The sequence below is a fragment of the Neopelma chrysocephalum genome, unplaced genomic scaffold (assembly GCF_003984885.1).
Source record: "Neopelma chrysocephalum unplaced genomic scaffold, ASM398488v2 Primary Assembly neopelma1_146, whole genome shotgun sequence".
Taxonomy (NCBI): Eukaryota; Metazoa; Chordata; class Aves; order Passeriformes; family Pipridae; genus Neopelma; species Neopelma chrysocephalum.
This window is the reverse complement of record NW_020897808.1, coordinates 1,717,774-1,735,842: the sequence shown is the minus strand read 5'-3', so window position 1 is coordinate 1,735,842 and position 18,069 is coordinate 1,717,774. Positions and strand designations below refer to the sequence as shown.

The following is an 18,069-nucleotide window of genomic DNA, read 5'->3' as shown; positions in this document are numbered from 1 at the left end:
TAGCTGTAAGAGCTGGGGTCACCCAGGCTCCCTGCGGGAAATATGGACCTGTGTTGCACAAAAAGCATAGGCTGAAAAACTGGTGATGGCACAGTGTGAGACACACACACCTTGTGTTCAATTCACAGGACTTAAATGGGGTGAAGAAAGCTTCAGTTGGGGTCCCACAGCACAGCATCACACCCAGCCCTCCAACCCAGGCTTGATAACCTGCAGTTAACCCTTGCTAAAAGGTTGGGTGAAAAGTCCCAGACTCCAGTGAAGTACTGCTACGTCTATTCTTAAGTTTTAAGCAGCATTTAAGTGGTCAAAAAGGTTTGTTCTAGACCCTATATTTCACCTATGCCAGAGCAGTACAGTATTTCTTGCTTATATGAGCATTTCAGTGTGATTGACTTTGGGTAGCAGAGAGCTGAAGTCTTGCCAGACCTGTTTCATTCTGACATTTATTTGTGCAATGAAATCCAAGGATCTTTTCTTTTCTCTTTTTTTTCCCCCTATGTACTTCACTCAGTACTCTCTCTGTGACATTGAAATCCATCACACTGCTGGCCCTGGTGTACCCATTAGATTGTACGTGCCAACAATGTTAGAACTCTGTGATGGAGGAAAGACAGCAGTAAGAAAAAAAATATATGTGGCCCGAGGAAGTAAATTTTAATTTCTTCCCAAGCTTTTTCTGATTTAGGGTAAGATTCTCTTCCCCTTAATCATGCTGTGATACACTAACCTCCCTCTCAAGGAGGAGGCAATGAATAAATGCCATGCAGTCAGAGGCACTATTCCTCCCATTCATTCAAGCATTGCACAGGATGCCCAAAGCACCCTTTACTAGCATTAACCTGCCCATCAGAGAGAAATGTCCACAAAAAGAGCCATTTCCTCAATTAAAGAAAATTAGAGGGACAATTAGTGAGAAGTGGCTCTTTCCTGCTCCTGATTACTGACAGACACACAAAGCCACGCAGCTCCAGGGTCTGGAACAGAAGCCAAGTAGTTCTCTAAGATTTCCCATACAAGCTCCTGCACTTCTTTTTACTGTGTGTCCCCTCCTCCACCCCACTAGAATAATGGGTTGAAGCGGAGTACTTGTGGCTGATGCCTGTAATTTCAGAGCCCTCCTGCAATTGCTGATGAGTACTTAGTGGAACGAGCCTTTCTCCCTTGTGAAGGAGAAAGGTCACCTGAAGGACAATGCAGAAGAGTCTCCCCATCACTACCTGCATGCCACTGGAGACAGAAGAACCATCAGCTCCACTGTCAAAAGTCCTATTAGTTTTCAGCAGTTGCTTGGCTTGCTTACAAAATGCCATACAGGAAGGCAATCCATACAGCCAGAGTTTGAGCATACAGTGGGAATGCAGCATTGCCAAGGCTATGTGCTCTCAAATGTTCAGCAACATGGAGGCAGGAGGAGCAGTATTGACATTTAGGGGCAGATATGCAATGATGGCTCACTTAAGCTGTGTGAGGTTAGTGACTGTACTGCTAATTTATCTGAGGCCTTTCACATGCAGTTCTAGGTGATTGGTGTTCAATTTGGCTTGAACTTCATTCACAGTCAATGGTCCAAAATAATAGCAAACTGAAATAGCTGAGAGTAAGTGCTCATTTTCATTGCCTCTCTGTGATGTGAGCACCATTAGCATTCCTGGGTTCAGCTGCAAATACACATGCATGTGTCAAATGACACTGGGTAGCTATAGTGCTGCTCCAGAGTTCAGTTCTGTTATTTCCAGTTAATGACAACTGGTCCTAATGACACCCAAATCTCCACCCGCCTTAGGGCTGCAGAAAAGTCAGGCCATGATCAGGGAAAGATACAGCATTGTTTTAGTTAGAATATAGATACTCAAGCTTGGTCTGTAGTCACCATCAAATGAAGGGTCTCTTCAGTACCAAGGGATGTCTGCTGTCCACTGGAGTCATGGTGCTTGAATTCAGGCAGTATCAGCAGAGAAAAACATAACAAAATAGGGGGGGATGGAGGAAGGGGGCAAGAGTTAAATGGAGCAAGAAGCCTCAAAACAGATAAATGAAATTTATCTGGAGTAACAAGTTAATGGGGCGGAAGAGAGGGGAGAAAAAATACAAAGTACAAAGTAAGCTGCAACAGGGTCTGCAGAAAAAGGAAGAAATGGAAGAAGGTTGGGAAGCACTGAAAAAGCTGAGACATATGTGAAAAGAAACAAAAGAGAAAATTTAGAAAAAAATGCATACCGTGAAACCATACCTCTGACTACTGCGCTCTCCCTTCCTGAAACCTACCTCATGTTTTGCATGCAGCTCTGTTACCATGGCCTTGCATTTAGGCTGTTATTCTAAATTAAACACAAAAAGTCACAGAAGTGACAAGGGACATTCAAAATATTGTGTATTAATATATCCCATTCAGGGCAAAACACGCCTCTTTGTTCTTGTTTGTTACCACTAAGAACAAGTTGCAGCATGCACAGTTTTCTGAGCGCGTGGCATTTTGCAGAACCAAACAACTGGATCTCCTTGCCCCGTGCTATGTTGAGCAGTGCTCCCTCCAGATAGCAAAGCCTGATGATGCTACCCTCCTTTTCAAGCAACTGCTGCTCTTATCTATAAAGGCAGGGTTGCAAACACCAGTCCTCACCTTCCCAAGTAGCTTTTATTAACCTTGTCCCATTTGCAAAGTTTCCTCTGAAAAAAGATGTGATGGAGAGTAACTAAAAGGCAGCTTTTGAGCCCTACTTTATTATGGATCTCTGTTGAGAGAGAAAACTCAGCATGCAGCTCTTCCTTCATCTGTGGCGTTTATAGAATTGCTCTTCCTTGTGCAATCTCTTCTTGTCTTTCACTGAGCTTAAAGACCATCTTTCCTTACTGACAGAGACTCTCTCCTATACTTGGATAGACAAAACTTGTAAGAATTGACATACTTGTCAGATTTGTTCAGATTAAGAATTACTGGTAAGGAAAAAATCTGGAAGAGGATTACTACATACACTCTATTTCCATTGGAAACCAAGCTAAAAGCATTATAGATAGGCTTAGAAAACAGTTACACCCATTAATCTTTGATTGACCTTCCTGATGCTATCAAAACTGAGAGCAGTGAACCATGCGTTTTCCATTTGATTTGTTGTGTTCTTGTTCAATAGGTTAAAATCTAGTACATGTCTTGAAAGACAACTGTTTGACTGGGGCAAACAGAAACTGTCTGCTTGATGATGCTGTTCCACACTACCTGTAAGTGCTTGCCAACTCCCAATGGCAGAGGAGCTGCCAGCTCCAAAGGGTCACAGCTTAGTGACACAAGTCTGACTTGCAGAACAGGAGTTGTGACTATTGCAAAACAACTTCCTGCCTCTATCAGCATCTCATGTCATTAATAAGGCTAATGAACATTTGCCTAAGTCAGGTTCAGAAAGTCAGGGAAGAGTTTAAGGCACTTTCAAACACTAAGTGCTTCTTGCACCTCACCAAATTTCTGCACATATGATAATTCTGACCTCTGAAATAACAGACTGTAAATACAAGAATCTGGGGTAGACTGAAGGGCTGAAGCTAGACAAGTCAGATACACCATGCCAGAAACCACTCCTGCACACAGGAGCCTGACAGTCGGCTGTGCTACATCTGCTGATCAGCTCCAGCATGCTGCTGCCTCTGCCAACAAAGCATTTCCCAAATTCTGCCATTAGCACAACCCAGGAACTATGTCTAATAGGCAGTTTCCATGTGGGTATGCAGCTCAGCTGAAGAAATTTAACAGTATGGACAAGGTCAAGTCCTGCCAGCTGGCCTGAGAACCAAAACCTGCTCTCTGCTACTGTTTAATCTACTAGCGCAGATGTTGCCCACAGATGATGGGAGCTCTGACAGCGCTCACTTCCTCTCATGCCATCCACCATTTACTTTCTCCAACTTTAAACCTTGAAAAGCTGTCCCATTCTTCAAGGATCACCATCCTATACTGTCCTACCCTTACAACATGTACATAAAGCCACCCCAAAACACAACTGTAACTGAAAAATTAATCTCCGTAGATGGTAATTACCAATCTTTTCTGAATTCGTCCATTTCCAAAGAGGTGGTAAACATTTTACAGAGATGCTGATGTTTTGTCTGGTATTGTGTTCTAGATGCCTCTATATTGCTGTATTTTAATCTGTTTTGCACACGCAGAGGAAGATTTACTAGTTTATGGTCCAAAGGGGTAACTGCACAATCCAATGTAGACACCACTGGCTACTGGTTACAGAGGACTCTAAGCAGACAGTAATTGTAACGAACAGTAAGTCAAATATTTTGGTATGTTTAACCTCAATTCCCACTGTAAATAAAATTCAGGTTCATGACCTCCTGAGGAACCTGAATGTACACAAGTCTATGGAACCCAATGAGATGCATCCCAGAGTCCTGAGGGAATTGGCTGATGTAGTTACCAACCCACTCTCCATGATATTTGAAAAGTCATGACAGTCAGATCAAGTCTCAGATGACTGGAAAAAGGGAAAAATTGTACCCATCTTTAAAAAGGATAGAAAGGAGGGTTCTGGGAACTACTGACCTGTCAACCTCACCTCTGTGCCTGGGAAGATCATGGAACAGGTCCTCCAAGAAGCTGTGCTAAGATGTATGGAAGTCAGGAAGGTGATGTGGGGCAGCCATCACGGCTTCACCAAGGACAAGTCCTGCCTGACCAACCTAGTAGCCTTCTGTGATGGAGTGACTCCATCAGTGGACAAGGGCAGAACTATTTGCTCCTCTGGAAAATAACATACTATTATCAGAGAATCGTGAAATAATTTGGGTTGGAAGGGACCTTTAAAAGCCATCTTGTCCTTTAAAGGGACAAGGACCTTTAAAAGCCCTGCAATGAGCAGGGACATCTTCAAATAGACCAGGTTGCTCAGAGCCCTGTCCAAAACTGACCTTAAATTTTTCCAGGGATGGGGCATCTACCACATCTCTGGGCAACCTGTGCCAGTGGTTCACTGGCCCCATCATAAAAAATATTGTCCTTATTCTCAATCTACCCTCTTTTAGTGTATAATTTTTAGCCTTTGTCTTATTACTACATGCTCTCCTAAAAAGTTTGTCCCCATCTTTCTTAAAGCCCCCTATAGGTACTGAAAAGCTGCTGTAAGGTCTCCCCAGAGCCTTCTCTTCTCCAACTTGAACAGTCCCATCTCTCTCAGCCTGTCTGCATAGGAGTGGTGCTCCAGCTCTCTGATCATCTTTGTGTGCCTCCTCTGGACCCACTTCAACAGGTCAATGTCCTTCCTGTACTGAGGACTTCAGAGTTGGATGAAATACTCTAGGCAGGGTCTCACAAGAAGGGCAGAATCACCTCCCTCGCCCTGCTGGCCATGCAGCTTTTGGTGCAGCCCAGGATAAAATTGGCTTTCTGGGCTGCAAGTGCACATTGCTGGGTCAAGTCCAACCTCTCATCCACCAGCACCCTGAAGTCCTTTTTGGCAGGGCTGCTCTCAATCTGTTGATCTCCCAGCCTTTACTGATACTACAGGTATTTCTTAGGAACATGAATTAAGTAGAATGACATGCATGCTGAGGATGTTTCCACAAACCTCTCGAGTCTTTTATAAAATAGCATTTAGCTTTTTTTTTTTTTTAAAAAAGGCTCTTTCAGAAGAAATTCTATTATGCACCCATAAGTGAATGCCTGATCTCATAGTTCACTAGAATGTATTACTTCATAGTTATTACACTGTCATAGGTGGTATATAATATTATTTTAAGATGTTTTCTCTTGTTTTTTATAATCTCTTCTGAAGGCAAGTCATTATTCAATGAGAAGTAATGCCATTGAAAATTTGCACTCCTGCATAGTTCCACCCTGTTGGCTGGATTCACTGATCTCTAATAAAATGTACGTTTTCTTATTATCATGATGCTGCTGTACAATGTTGCTTCACCGCAATCAGGGGTGTCATTTTGGTCGGACCAACACTGGATCTCACTCTCTTGACATCTGACTGCCTTTCTCCTAGGAGCTTAATTACTTCTATGCACTCTTGAGTTAAATTTGGTTAAAATTGGCAAAAGAATTCTATAATTATATATCCAAGGAAGTAGATTGTAGAAAAGGATAGTTGAGGGTGCCTCAGCTCATTTCTTCCAGACATTTTCAGAAGGCAACGGGGGATGATCACTCTTTAATCTCACAACAGCTTATGCATTGCACAAGGTCCTTACCATGCAGTCATGACTGTAGGAGCCCTGCACGTTTCTTGACTGTGTCAAGGTCACTCTGTGTATACAAACAACCATATCCAAGACCTACTGTGGTTTTCAGAATCACTGATCACATCTACAGCATGAACTGTCTAGATTTTGTAAACACCACTCATAACAACTCCACCTTCTAGTTGAAGAATCCATGTGGCCCAAAAAATGAGAAAAAGCAGATGTTATGAGATGTAAGGGAGGACTTTGCAGTGTTCTTATCTCCAGCTGAGGTCAAGTGACAAAGTGTTGACATACTGAGCGTTTTTAGAGCTGAGAGATCATTTCCCAGCTAGCTTTATTGTTTTTCAAAATTAGTCTTGTTTATCCTGGTGCTAACATGAGGTGTGAAAATGAGGTATGTACTTATCCAATCTCAGTGATCAGGCTTGTCAGCCTGTACTCCATGCTAACCCAGTAAACTTGGCAGGCTGCAAATCTGTCTTACCAATTTCTAATAGTAAACCTTGCCCACAGTATTATAATACCAGTTCAGCTATCAGAGAAAAAGAATGTTCTCTGGGTCCTAAAAGACAGAAGGGTTCTTGGATTTTGTCTCCCAAAGGGAAAAATAGACAGATAGACTGCTGTTCAGGCCACCACATAAACTGCCCTTCCAAATAAATTCTGCAAGAGTAAATGTATAGAAGCTGAAGAATATTGCTTCTGTTGGCTCTTCAGTCTGAGCCATGGCCCTATTTCAAGGCTGATAGACCACAGGAGAGCTAGATGCTCCTGGACTGTTTTGGCATTAAAGATGTGGCTAAGATAAATAGCCAAGCTCTACAGAAGAGTGTTTTCACAGCTCACCCAGGCTGGCAGCTGGGTCTTGGTAAAATGCCAAAGCATAAAAACTTGGCTCAAGCCACCTGCCCAATCCAAAATTCAAAGAGTGGAACTAGCCTAGGCAATCAGAGACAAGCTTATCTCCAGGTAAAGGCTGCATGCTGTATTCTTCTAGCAAAAAGAAAACCAGCATTGTGAGCAGAGTATCTCTAACAGTATTAATTTATGGCGGAAGGAAGTCTACATAATCATCTTTACAAAGAAAGACAGGTCTGAAGCACAAAGTTTCACATTTTTTTCAGAGATTCAGCACACAGCAGTTGCCTTTGATTGTAATGACAGGAAGAAGATGGGATTTCTCCAGCTCTGTCACAACAGCACGGATCATTGAGGATTCCTGTGGCCAAGCACGATTTTTCTATTTGAACATTTCTAAAGATTTTTGTCCCCTCACTATCCCTCCTGCAAAAATACATGTATCAGTGCTGCTGCATTCATTTACATTCAAGATCCTAAGAAGTTTAAAAGAGTCAATGTTAACATTTTGCAGAATTGAAACCCAACATAAATAAGTAGACTCAAATTTTCTTTACTCTGGGTGTGGGAGAAAACGGACCATTTTTAAATCTACCAAAAATTCAAGCGTACATATTATCTATGAAGCGCTTGACTAATATAGCATGTGGGAGGTACCCAGAAGAGACATTCAGAGAAGTGGGTAGGATGAGATTCTCATGCTGTTCCTCAAGCCATACAGAGATCAAACAAAAAACAGGTCCAGAGAAGACAAATCCTGAAGGTCAGCTGAAGCACTAAAGTCTGTTTTGTTTGCTGCTTGGAACACTTTTGGTGACCAGGGGAACACATGATTTAATGGTCTCTGTTCCTCTGTGTCCCATCCAGGCTATGACTGCCAAGCCCAGTCATGCTGACAAACCCAAACTCCCAGGGCACTGTAGCTTTCTTCATCTTCTAAAGTCAGAGAGAGAAATATGCTATGCTAGGTCAGAGCAGTAGTCTAAGTAATACTAAAACAGCAGACATCTTTGAGGTTTTTTAATTTCACTAATATCTTTTGTATCATAAGAAAAGGATAAGCAACCTCATTCTCAACAGTAATGCATATGTAACCTGCTTACTCCCTCCCTCTTTTCCTAGTCATTTTGAAAGTCTTTTATTCTAAATATTTTCTATTTCTTCCATTTAGGCAAGGCTGCAGAAACCCCACTGCAGGAAAGACAAGCTGCAGTGGGCAACCTGTGCCTCACTGCAAACATCAGATGACAGGGAACAGCAGCTAGACCATAAGAAAAAGCCATGAGATTTCCACTCATATCCCAGGACATTCAATGAAGGACCATCTTTCAAGAGGATGAGCTCAGTATCCTCCTCTGCACAGGAGGGCAGGCTGTAGCAGATCAGCCCTGTGCAGCCACAGTGATGCCTGTAGCCTGCAGCAAAGCAGAAACTCATGTGCATGCACAGATCCATGTGTAATTTCTGCCTGGTTACTTCCACTGAGAACCTGATTCAGCTATATTTGGCACTAGCACATCACCCTGAAAAGCTCTGGGTAGAAAGGAAAGTCTTTGCAGCAATGAGACACTGCCTAATTGGATGTCTCTTCAAGTGCACTTTGCGTCATTTTATTAAGCAACACTAATGTTAAAGCCCAGACATTGCACCTCAGCATATCTAACTCCTCCTGTGGAAAGGCTTGTGGCAGAGCCACAAGAAGGTATATCACCTTCTTGCTAATGGAGAAAATCCATCATCCAAAGTAATTTAAACCATTCAGGATAGTCAAGTTCATCAAGACAGCAATGACTGTGACTAAGACTACAGCTGAGGCAACTGCATTCAAAGCCTTTTTGCATTTTTTGCTAAGGGAGAGGCAGAGCTCCTGTCTCTCTCTAAGGCTTGAGACTGAGGTTATGGTGTCTGATTAAGGCACTTCAAGAAAGGTACCTGAGACTGAACTGGATAGGCAATGCTCTCTGATTTCAGAATGTGTGTTCATCAGCCTGCAGTGATGCCTAGAAAGGAGCTGGAACTTGTATGGCCAGTGACAGTGCTTACACTGACCTCATTGCTGCAGCTGTGGCTCTGCTTTTGTGTATGTCACTGGAGTCTGGCCCTACAGTCACACAGAGCAATATGAACCACAGAGCAATAATTTTGTAGTCTCCATCAACAAGTAACATCAGTCAACATGCTAGACACTGCTAAGAATAGTTGCAGTTTATCTCTGGTTGAGCAGGATAGAGATGCTTCAGGCTTCTTTCTCCTCTTGCATGCCTCCTCCAAAACCAGAGAGCAACTAACTGTTTAAAGTGGTGGGGATCAGCTCCCTTAGCAGCAGCTGTTCTGATTTTCTGTCTCCTCATGTGTTTTTTCTAAAAGGTCAGGCAATTACTCAGGACTGAAAAATCTGTGTCAAAGCAATCAGTAGTGGCATCTCGTTGACTTCAGAGAAATTGCAGCAGGAATTAATCTGACTTCACAATTCTTCCTTTCCCTATAACAAATGAAACAATCTAGGTAGATCCTGCCTGTAGGCAGCACCAAGCAAGATCTCACTTCAACCACAACTGTGGGGCTTGATCCCTCTAAAATGCCATTTTTCTCACAGAATCCTCCCACACCCAGCAGCTAATTTGAGCAATTGGACTAAAGCAAACAGGCACTGAGATGTCCCCCATATCTCAGCCAAGGGATGGAAGGAGAGAACCAGTGGGGTCCTTGTCCATTCTCCTCCTTCCCTGTCTGCAGGCTGACATGAACAAATAGGGTTGCTGCTGGAATTAGGGTCAGAAGCAAAAAAATACAAACACAAGGAAAGTTTTCTTTCTGAACTTGTGAAAATACAAATAGCTCACCCTGCTGTCTACTCTATGTACAGAGGAATGGGGAAGGATTTTAGCAGAGACCTTTGAAAGACAGGGAAATAGATCTTTATCCTTCCTCTAAATGCTACTTCATTTTTGCACTTTCTTTTCCCCAGAGCTCCTTATAGTCTCACCAAAACCAGTCTGCTGAAAGAAAGGGAAGGACAGAAAAGGAATTGTAGTGATAGATGTTACTTTGGCAAATAAGCCACCAAAAAAAGTGTGAAGAAAAATATTTTCTCCTGAAGCAGGGGGCCTTGTTCATCATTTACCTCATGTGTTTACCCTTGGGCTATCATTATATTAGCCACATTTCCTGACTGAGCTGGAGCACCTGGTAACTATAGTAACCACATTTTCATATCTGCCCATAAATTCCCTCAGTTCTAATTAGGGCACCCATTTATAACAGCAATAACAACACAGGAGAAACAACAGCAGAAGTAGCTCAGATGCAGTCATCTCTGTTTCTCTCATACCACAGAAATGACCCATATCTGAACAGTTCTTATACCCTAAGATGTCACTTATGGCACAAAGCTTAGTTTCTTGCCATGCCAACAACTTTTTATCCATCTGCTATGTTGTACATACCTTCTTTCTTTCTAAAAAGTCTGTTCATCAGCCTTGCAGTCCAAACAAAAGCCAGCAAGCTTCACATCAGGCTGTTTCTCTTGATAGAAGAAAGAATTCACACCCAGCCTACAACAAAATCCCATCCACAGCACTATTGCAGATTTTACAAAGAGTAAGTAGATGCTATTACAAGCAGAAAGGCTAAGTAGTTCAGTTTACAAATTTACCTATGCAATCCAGATAGTTTTGAAGAGAGGACAAACCATGTCATCCAAAACAAATGATAGGTAAATGATGAAGCAGCAATGTGAAAGAAATCAAGACCAAGTAATAAACAATTGCAAAGTTCAATGGCTCAGTGTATTTCATCACAAATTATTTCCTTCTCTATGAAACAATAAAGCTTACTGAACAACTTGAAGCCTGCTGACGTGATTTAAAAAGATGGATGGGCTGGTAGGTAGTCGAGAGTGTTTGCTTTATTGTTCACAGAGTCACTACTCAGAAGTACATTTGTTTTGGAGTCTGTGTGAATTATTGTCAAAAAAGTGACAAATCTCTTTCTCAGTTTAGGCCATGCTGTGCAGGCCTTATATGAATTTCTTTTGGTAGAAGAAAAAAGACATCATATCAATGTATTGGCACAGATAAGACAACAAACCTGTCTCTGCAGAGGCCAAGAGAGCAGTGCTGCTGTGGCTTCAGGTTTTGGCTAATTTGTTGCCACTAGAAAATTTTCTCTTGTTAGAAAAGCCTGCCAATTATCATAACTTATCCGTGACTGTCAACGAGATTATCTTCTCGTGAACCTTTATCCACTTTTCCTCTACATCTCCTGAAGGCTGAGGGAACTGGGTAAGAAAACATACTGGAGCTTTTGCCGGTGCTGTTGGTGATTTCCAGTGTGGAATATTAAATACCAGTTACCCTGCTTGCGTTGCCAGCCCTCATGTGGGGAAAAAAATGACAAGCCCAGTGGTGATATCATATAAATAGGTGTTAGTCCAAGCTACAATGGCATGACAGCTGACTTCAGCCAGGCATGTGGAGACCAGACGATCCACATCCTTGCATGAGAAAGATATCCACCTTCCCACTACCAACACAAAATTTAAGAGGAATGTTCAGGCTCACTGAATGGAAGAACAAAAAGTATTTCACTGAATTTTTTACTTTGGGATTCACTGGCATAATCAGGGATGCTGTGACAACACTCCACAGAGCTTCCCCATTCCTTTGTACTCTGTTTTTATACTAAGAACTCACTGAGAGAAACAGCACCTCCTTGGCCCAGTGAAGTGATACCTGCCACTTGTGAAAGCCAGTGTGTGTTCCTCTCCCCTGACTTCCCAGTGAAGGCTCAAAGCACCCTGGGCAGAGATGGGTGAGCCATCCTCAGACTGTGGCTGTAAAAAGCAGGTAGGGTTTGTTCATTGCCTCCTATTCTATAGGTTTATCTGTTCTTTGCACCAAGTAATAAGAGCTTTCAAAGTGAACAGTGTTGTAATGAGAAAATGTAAACTTTAGCGAATTGCCAAAAAAGGTTCCAGCTATTTGCCAATTTAGTCATCAAGCACCACTTAGAAGCGTGGATAGAAAATATATTGATGATCAAATTCTAATATAACCACAAAAATTGATTTAAGATGCTGCCAAACATGAAGCACAGTAACAGTCAATACCATCTATATGTATTTTCATTTAATAAGTGAAAAGTAATTTCTGTCACTTCCAGACTGGATTAATTTTTGACACTTTCTTCACCTTATGAGATGCTGTTTGAAACTTGGGTGGAGAGTCCCCTGTTGCAAGTTGTGCCACTCATTACTGTACCCTCATTTCTCCATCAATTTCTTATTTATTCAGGTTGTGCTCTGTTAAGAGAGATGGGTATTTGCAGGATGTATGATGCATAATGAGTCTCCAGTCTCTATGGAAGCCTCTAAAACTGCCCATCTTATTTTGCTTAGTGGTTCTTCCCATTTTTATCAAGAGGGAACACTCTCAAACTGTCAAAATCTTTTCAAATGACCCCACAGTAACCACTGTAGCCTAGAGTACTTCTTGGCTTGTTAAATATTAAAATAGAATGTGAAAAATATGTTTTATTTGACTTTAATAGTTAAGGAAAGCAAGTTTTTGACAGGAAAATAATAGCTCTGAAAATAAGGAAAAGAACTAATTAAAAATAAGATTAAATAAACAGCTTCTATGTGATCTCTTGAGCTAGTTTCATTTCAAAGACTTGCTTTACCTGGCATAATATGTCGTTTGCGAGACCCCTATGTAAGGTTAAGCATTCCTTGGTAGTTGCCTGGAAACGATGCCAATGACAGTTTGTTCTCATTAAGGGCAAATAATGCAGAAAGGCTGTTACAATTGTACTTCTGAACACTTAAATAAATTCATTTTGGACATGTTTTTTCCCTCTAAAGATGCAAGTTCTGAAATCTTACCAGAAGCATTGGCACAAAATAGATTCCAACTTAAGTACAAGAGTATGCACATAAATTAATTTGAAATTACCAGTATTACTATTATTATTTTTTTAGCCAAATTAGTGTTGAACAGAATACAGTCGTCTTGGTTTTAGACTGGTTTTGCACTGGCTTCTTTTTTTTTTTTTCTGTTCTGTACTGTGTGAAACTCAGCACTTTTTAATAAGGCCCTCTGAAAAGTAGGAGAGACAACTTTCAAAGCTGCTGCTTGGGAAATCAGCAAGAAGAGCAGAAATCAACCCCCAAATCACTACCATTCTTAGAAAGGAAAGCTCACAAGTTTAGTTCTTGCTTCACGGTTCATTAAAACCACATTGCTGCCCTGGGCCCCAATCAATGATTCCTGTGCTCACCTGGAGGCACGCTTCAGGTTCACAGCTACCCGGGCAGGGCAAAACCAATCTGCACAAATGTGACTGTTTAGGTGTCTGTGGGGACACCATGACTCTTTTAACTTTGTCAGTTAGCAAAGTTGTGGCCCCAGGCCAGCTCCCTCTGCTTTCCATCAAACCTTTCCTTTACAACCAGGTGATGCTGTGGTCAATCACGGGAAGCACAGACCAACCAAAACACCTTCTTTACAGAAATCAATGATGACCTGAGGCATCACTGCTGCAATTAGAAGAGCTTTGGCTAGTTTGAACTGTTGGTAAATGAAAAGAAAAACCAGTTCATTTAAGACTGGGAGGAGAGCATCTATTCTTTTGCCATTCCAGCCAAATATTTTGTCATGGGGATGAGTGGGTGAAGAGGTGGACATATTTGTGATATTTATGTGCCACAGTTGACAATCTTGCACTCTCATTTTACATTTTATCTGCAGCTTGTCTGTTACGTCGTATTTGCCTTAGTTTCATATAATCGATTTTGAATAGATCTAATGGAGGAGGGGACTGCAGTGTTACAAGTAGCAGACATTTTATTGTGGCCAGAGTCAGAAAAAACATCGAGAGATCTATAGACTTTCACTGGAAAGCATCAGTATATTTAATACCTATACTAAATTTAACATTATATTTAGTGAAGTTCATTCCATCATATGAAATTTTCTTCTTTTTTTTTTTTGTATGTGAGAGATACAACAGGTTGGGAGGAGCAAAGAAGTAAGAATAAGAGAGGAGGGGAAAAGCAGATCATTTGGAGTTAATTTTGCAGGTTTTTTTGTTTTGTTTTGTTGTTGCTGTTTTTTTCAAATAGAAAAACACACACATGATTATAAAAGATGATAAACAACAGGGAACCATCTTCCTGCATGGAAAGAGTTGCATGAAGTTACCATGAATACATGCTAGTTACCTGCCCTTCTGCAAAAAAGGGAGAATGTATCTATTTTATTTCCTAAAACAAGATAAACTCCACTTCATGGAGAAGCCTACAAACACCTGGATGAGCCAGCCAGCCAGACAGATATGACCAGACAAGAAGCAGATTTTATTAACAACTAAAGAAGTTTGCCATCTGGCAATGCTGGGCAGAGGAGATGAGGGCAAACTCCATCCCATTAAGGGAAATCAAGACAAAGGCCCATGCCAGACAGTGAAGGATGCATGAAAGATAATCACTGGCAGCAACACTTTCCACAGAGTTGTTTCTCTTCTCCACTGTTGCACTGTCAGTTTACAACTGAACAAACAGGAACTGCTGAAAGAGAGAATGGAAGATATTTACCCTGCCCTCGGAAACTGTGTGTTTCCAAAAAACACAGAGCATAAGGGGAAATATCTGGAAGAAAGCATAGTTTATCTTGATTGATAATGACTGTTCAATGGCTAAATTTTGTGCTCCAGCTCAGATGTTCTGAAGAAGTGTAGTGGTTTGAACCAGGTTTTCCCCCTGAAACTAAGAAAGTGGTAACCCCCAGGGGGTGGTGACCCTTGGGGCTTGACCAATCAGTGCTCCTGCAAAATATAAACATATCTCTGGAGACCGGAAAAGAAGTAGTGGTACTTGTGGTGAGAGGAAGAGGTGGCCATGTTGTAGAGGCCACGAGGAGAAGGGGCTCCGGCCCCTTAGGGGGCTTTGCCCCCCCAGCCCCCAGTTGGGGGGCTGCAGGGACTTGGAACAGTGTTAGCTGGACTGAGTGCCTGTGGCTAGGAGCTGGGGGAGTTTTCTCCCCTGTAAGTAGAAGTGGGAGACGCTGGGAGCAGCGACGGAGCAGCAGCGGAGACAGCAGCGTCCGAAGAGCAGTGGCAAAGAGCCAACTGATAAGGACCAAAAGGAGCAACACAAGCCGGTATGCAGCTAAGGCAGACACAGAGGTGTCTGAGGAGAAGGAAAAGCAGCAACAGGACAAGAGAACCAAGCCAGCAGCAGGAACAGAGTTTCGCGGGGTAAGAACTGGATAAACCAAAACCCCCAAACTCGCTAGAGACCCCTCCGAGAAAGAGGAGGGGGTGGTGGACTGAGAGGAGTCCTAAAGTGCAGTATGCACTGCTGAGAGGAGCTAGGAAGCTCATGGCCTCCTGAGAGATAAGCCAGGACGGCCGAAGGAATGTGTGTGTGTGGGGGGTGACCTTGGCCCCCCCTGCTCCAGCTTCAGAGAAGCTGGCAGCCATCTTTGAGGCAGAGCATGGGAGCTCTGCACAGGGGCTTGATTTTCCCCTGAAGATACCAGACTGTCACGAAGACCCCCGTGCTTCGTGATATGACCGTGGTGGAACGACCTTGTCTGGGGTTACGTAGTCCACGGAAAGACCCCCGTTTGAGGACGGAGGGCCGAGGGGCTTGGAGACCCCCTCGTGTGTGCTGGCAGAGAGCCAGCAACTGCTTCTGCTGCCTGAAAGAGAAGAAGAGAGCCTGCTGCCTAGAGAGAGACCTGTTGCTCAGAGACTGGAAGGGGTCTTTTCTTCTTCTTCTCTCCTGGACTTTTATTTGGAGGAAGAAGAGATTGGGCCCATTGTAAATATTATTGTCATGGTAGAGATAGATATAGAGTTAAGATTGTATGCAGTGTATTATAGTATTTATTTATGTGTATAGTCTTTGTAATATATTCCTTCCCCCATATTGAGTCTCGTGTTTTTGTCTGGAAAACCCATCTCACATGGGGTTGAGATGTGGGTGGGGGGCTAGGAATCAGAATTGGATCTTGGGCCTTTTCAAACCATGACAAGAAGACTGCAGAACTGAAGGTCAATCAGAGATGTACATACAAAAACTTTGTGGAAATGAGTCACCACATACAGCAAACTGGTTCGTGTTTGTGGCCTCTTAGGTTGCTGCAACAAACACTTGTCAGTATAGGAAGCTTGGATTATTAACAGAAAATAATATTAGCTGTAAATTTATCTCCTTTCCCTCAGTGACCATTAGAAATCAGAATATATTTCCAAGCCTAATTCCATGCATGCTTGTCAGATCGCTATAAGAAAGACTTTTCACACAGCATAGAATATGAAACTTTTTCAAAATAGTCATTTGCTACTCACAATGTGTTGCATCTGTCTTGCATGTCTGTACCTCTTCTCTCTAACTGGAAGACTTAAACTTCCTAAACAAAAAAATAGCAAGAAACGAATAAACACCATTTTCTCATGACAGTAACCCCTCCTTATCAAGTGAGGTAATTCTATTCTTCCCATTGCAATGGCAGTTTTCTATTCTAAATTCTAGCCTCATGTAAAGACATGACACAAAGTCCCGCTAAGATTTGAATCTGCATCATCTCACACTTGACTGCCTGCCAAAAAGAAAATTTTTACATATGGCAAGTAAAAAGCAGCCTCAGGTGTAGGCAAAAGGAATTGCAATTGAACTGCAGTGAGATGTGGTGGTGGATCGTGTCCCCCCCGCCCACCTCCAGGCTGTACTGTGATCTAATGCTGGTACACATGTAAATGCCATTTTGCAGCATTGGACCCCCTTCACTGAGGATACTTTAATACCTTGTCCAAGACAAATAGAACAATCTACTCAAAGAAAAGAGTTCCTTTGCCAATTTGAAAGGAGTTCTAATTGTAAATGAAAACTGTAGGATTGACTGAGAAAAAAATTGAACAAGGACATGTCCATAATTCTGTTAAATCCATTTTGTCACCTGATTTTCCTCTGGCTCGTTCTGCCCAGAGACAAGTGTGTCTACAGCAAGGAACTTAATCTGGCCACCTATGAGTGCTTTTATCCCAGTGTATCACCATGGCCTGCAATCCTTTTCTTTACACACATGAAAAGCAGACTTTTACATAAAGTAACTAACACACAGCCCCTTCCCCAAATATAAAGTCATAAGGCAGATGGATGGACATATGTACAACTGTTGCTAACTGCTAATGTAGCCATTTGCACTCAACAACATGACACTGGCTTGGGATATTTTCTGGAAGAATTAATTTTTATAAATAAAACCTTGGTATCCTAAGACTGATATAATCCTGCTTTCATGAAACCTTCATGAGACATTTAAAGGGACACTGACCTCATTCTCCTTTCATCCCTCTCTGCTGAAGTTTCAAGAATATCCTTTCCTCTCATCACAAAAACCACTATACTAGCATGGAAATTTGCTATATGACTCTGAACTTCAAAATCCACTTTCCTTTAATTTCCATCTTTTTAACTCAGAGGAACAGATTCCTGCTGGAGGTATTTAGGTTTAACTCAAGAAAATTCTTACATTGGCCAAAATCAAATTGATATGGCACAAGAGCAAATGAGAAAATACAATGAAAGTCTAGAAGATTAGAAGTCTTCTTCCAAAATACATGTCTCCATATCAGGAATGAGTACATACCCCTTCATGTATTTTTTTGAGGTCCATTGCTATGGACATCAAAGTTTTCCATATGTGGAAGGACTATAAATTCAGAGCTTCAGTAACAGCAACTGAATCTCCATTATGGAATGAAAGACAGTTTCATGCCAGGATCCTTCCACAACTAAACTAATCAGGTGGTGAAGTGATGCTGCAAGGAAACAAACAGGGTCCTCTCCTATTTAGAGCATTCAATTGGGCAGACAGTTTCTGATTTTAGGTGATGCTGATGAGGTCTTTCCCAAGGGGTTACCTGTAATAAAGAAGGTAGGCTAAGTCTGTCAATGCATTAACAAACTTCATAGGAGTTGTCTTTGTCTTTTGCAAAGACTTGCCTTTAAGGGGATGA

At 42.0% G+C, this 18,069-nt stretch overlaps 1 long non-coding RNA gene across 1 annotated transcript in view; it reads right to left on the bottom strand.

Annotated features, from left to right (window-relative positions):
* Positions 1-10,735, bottom strand: part of LOC113975830 — a 28,653-nt gene extending 17,918 nt beyond the window's left edge. The window contains exon 1 of the long non-coding RNA XR_003536946.1: positions 10,491-10,735. This is a non-coding gene — a long non-coding RNA (uncharacterized LOC113975830). The remainder of the gene's footprint in view (positions 1-10,490) is intronic.
* Positions 10,736-18,069: the final 7,334 nt, after the last annotated feature.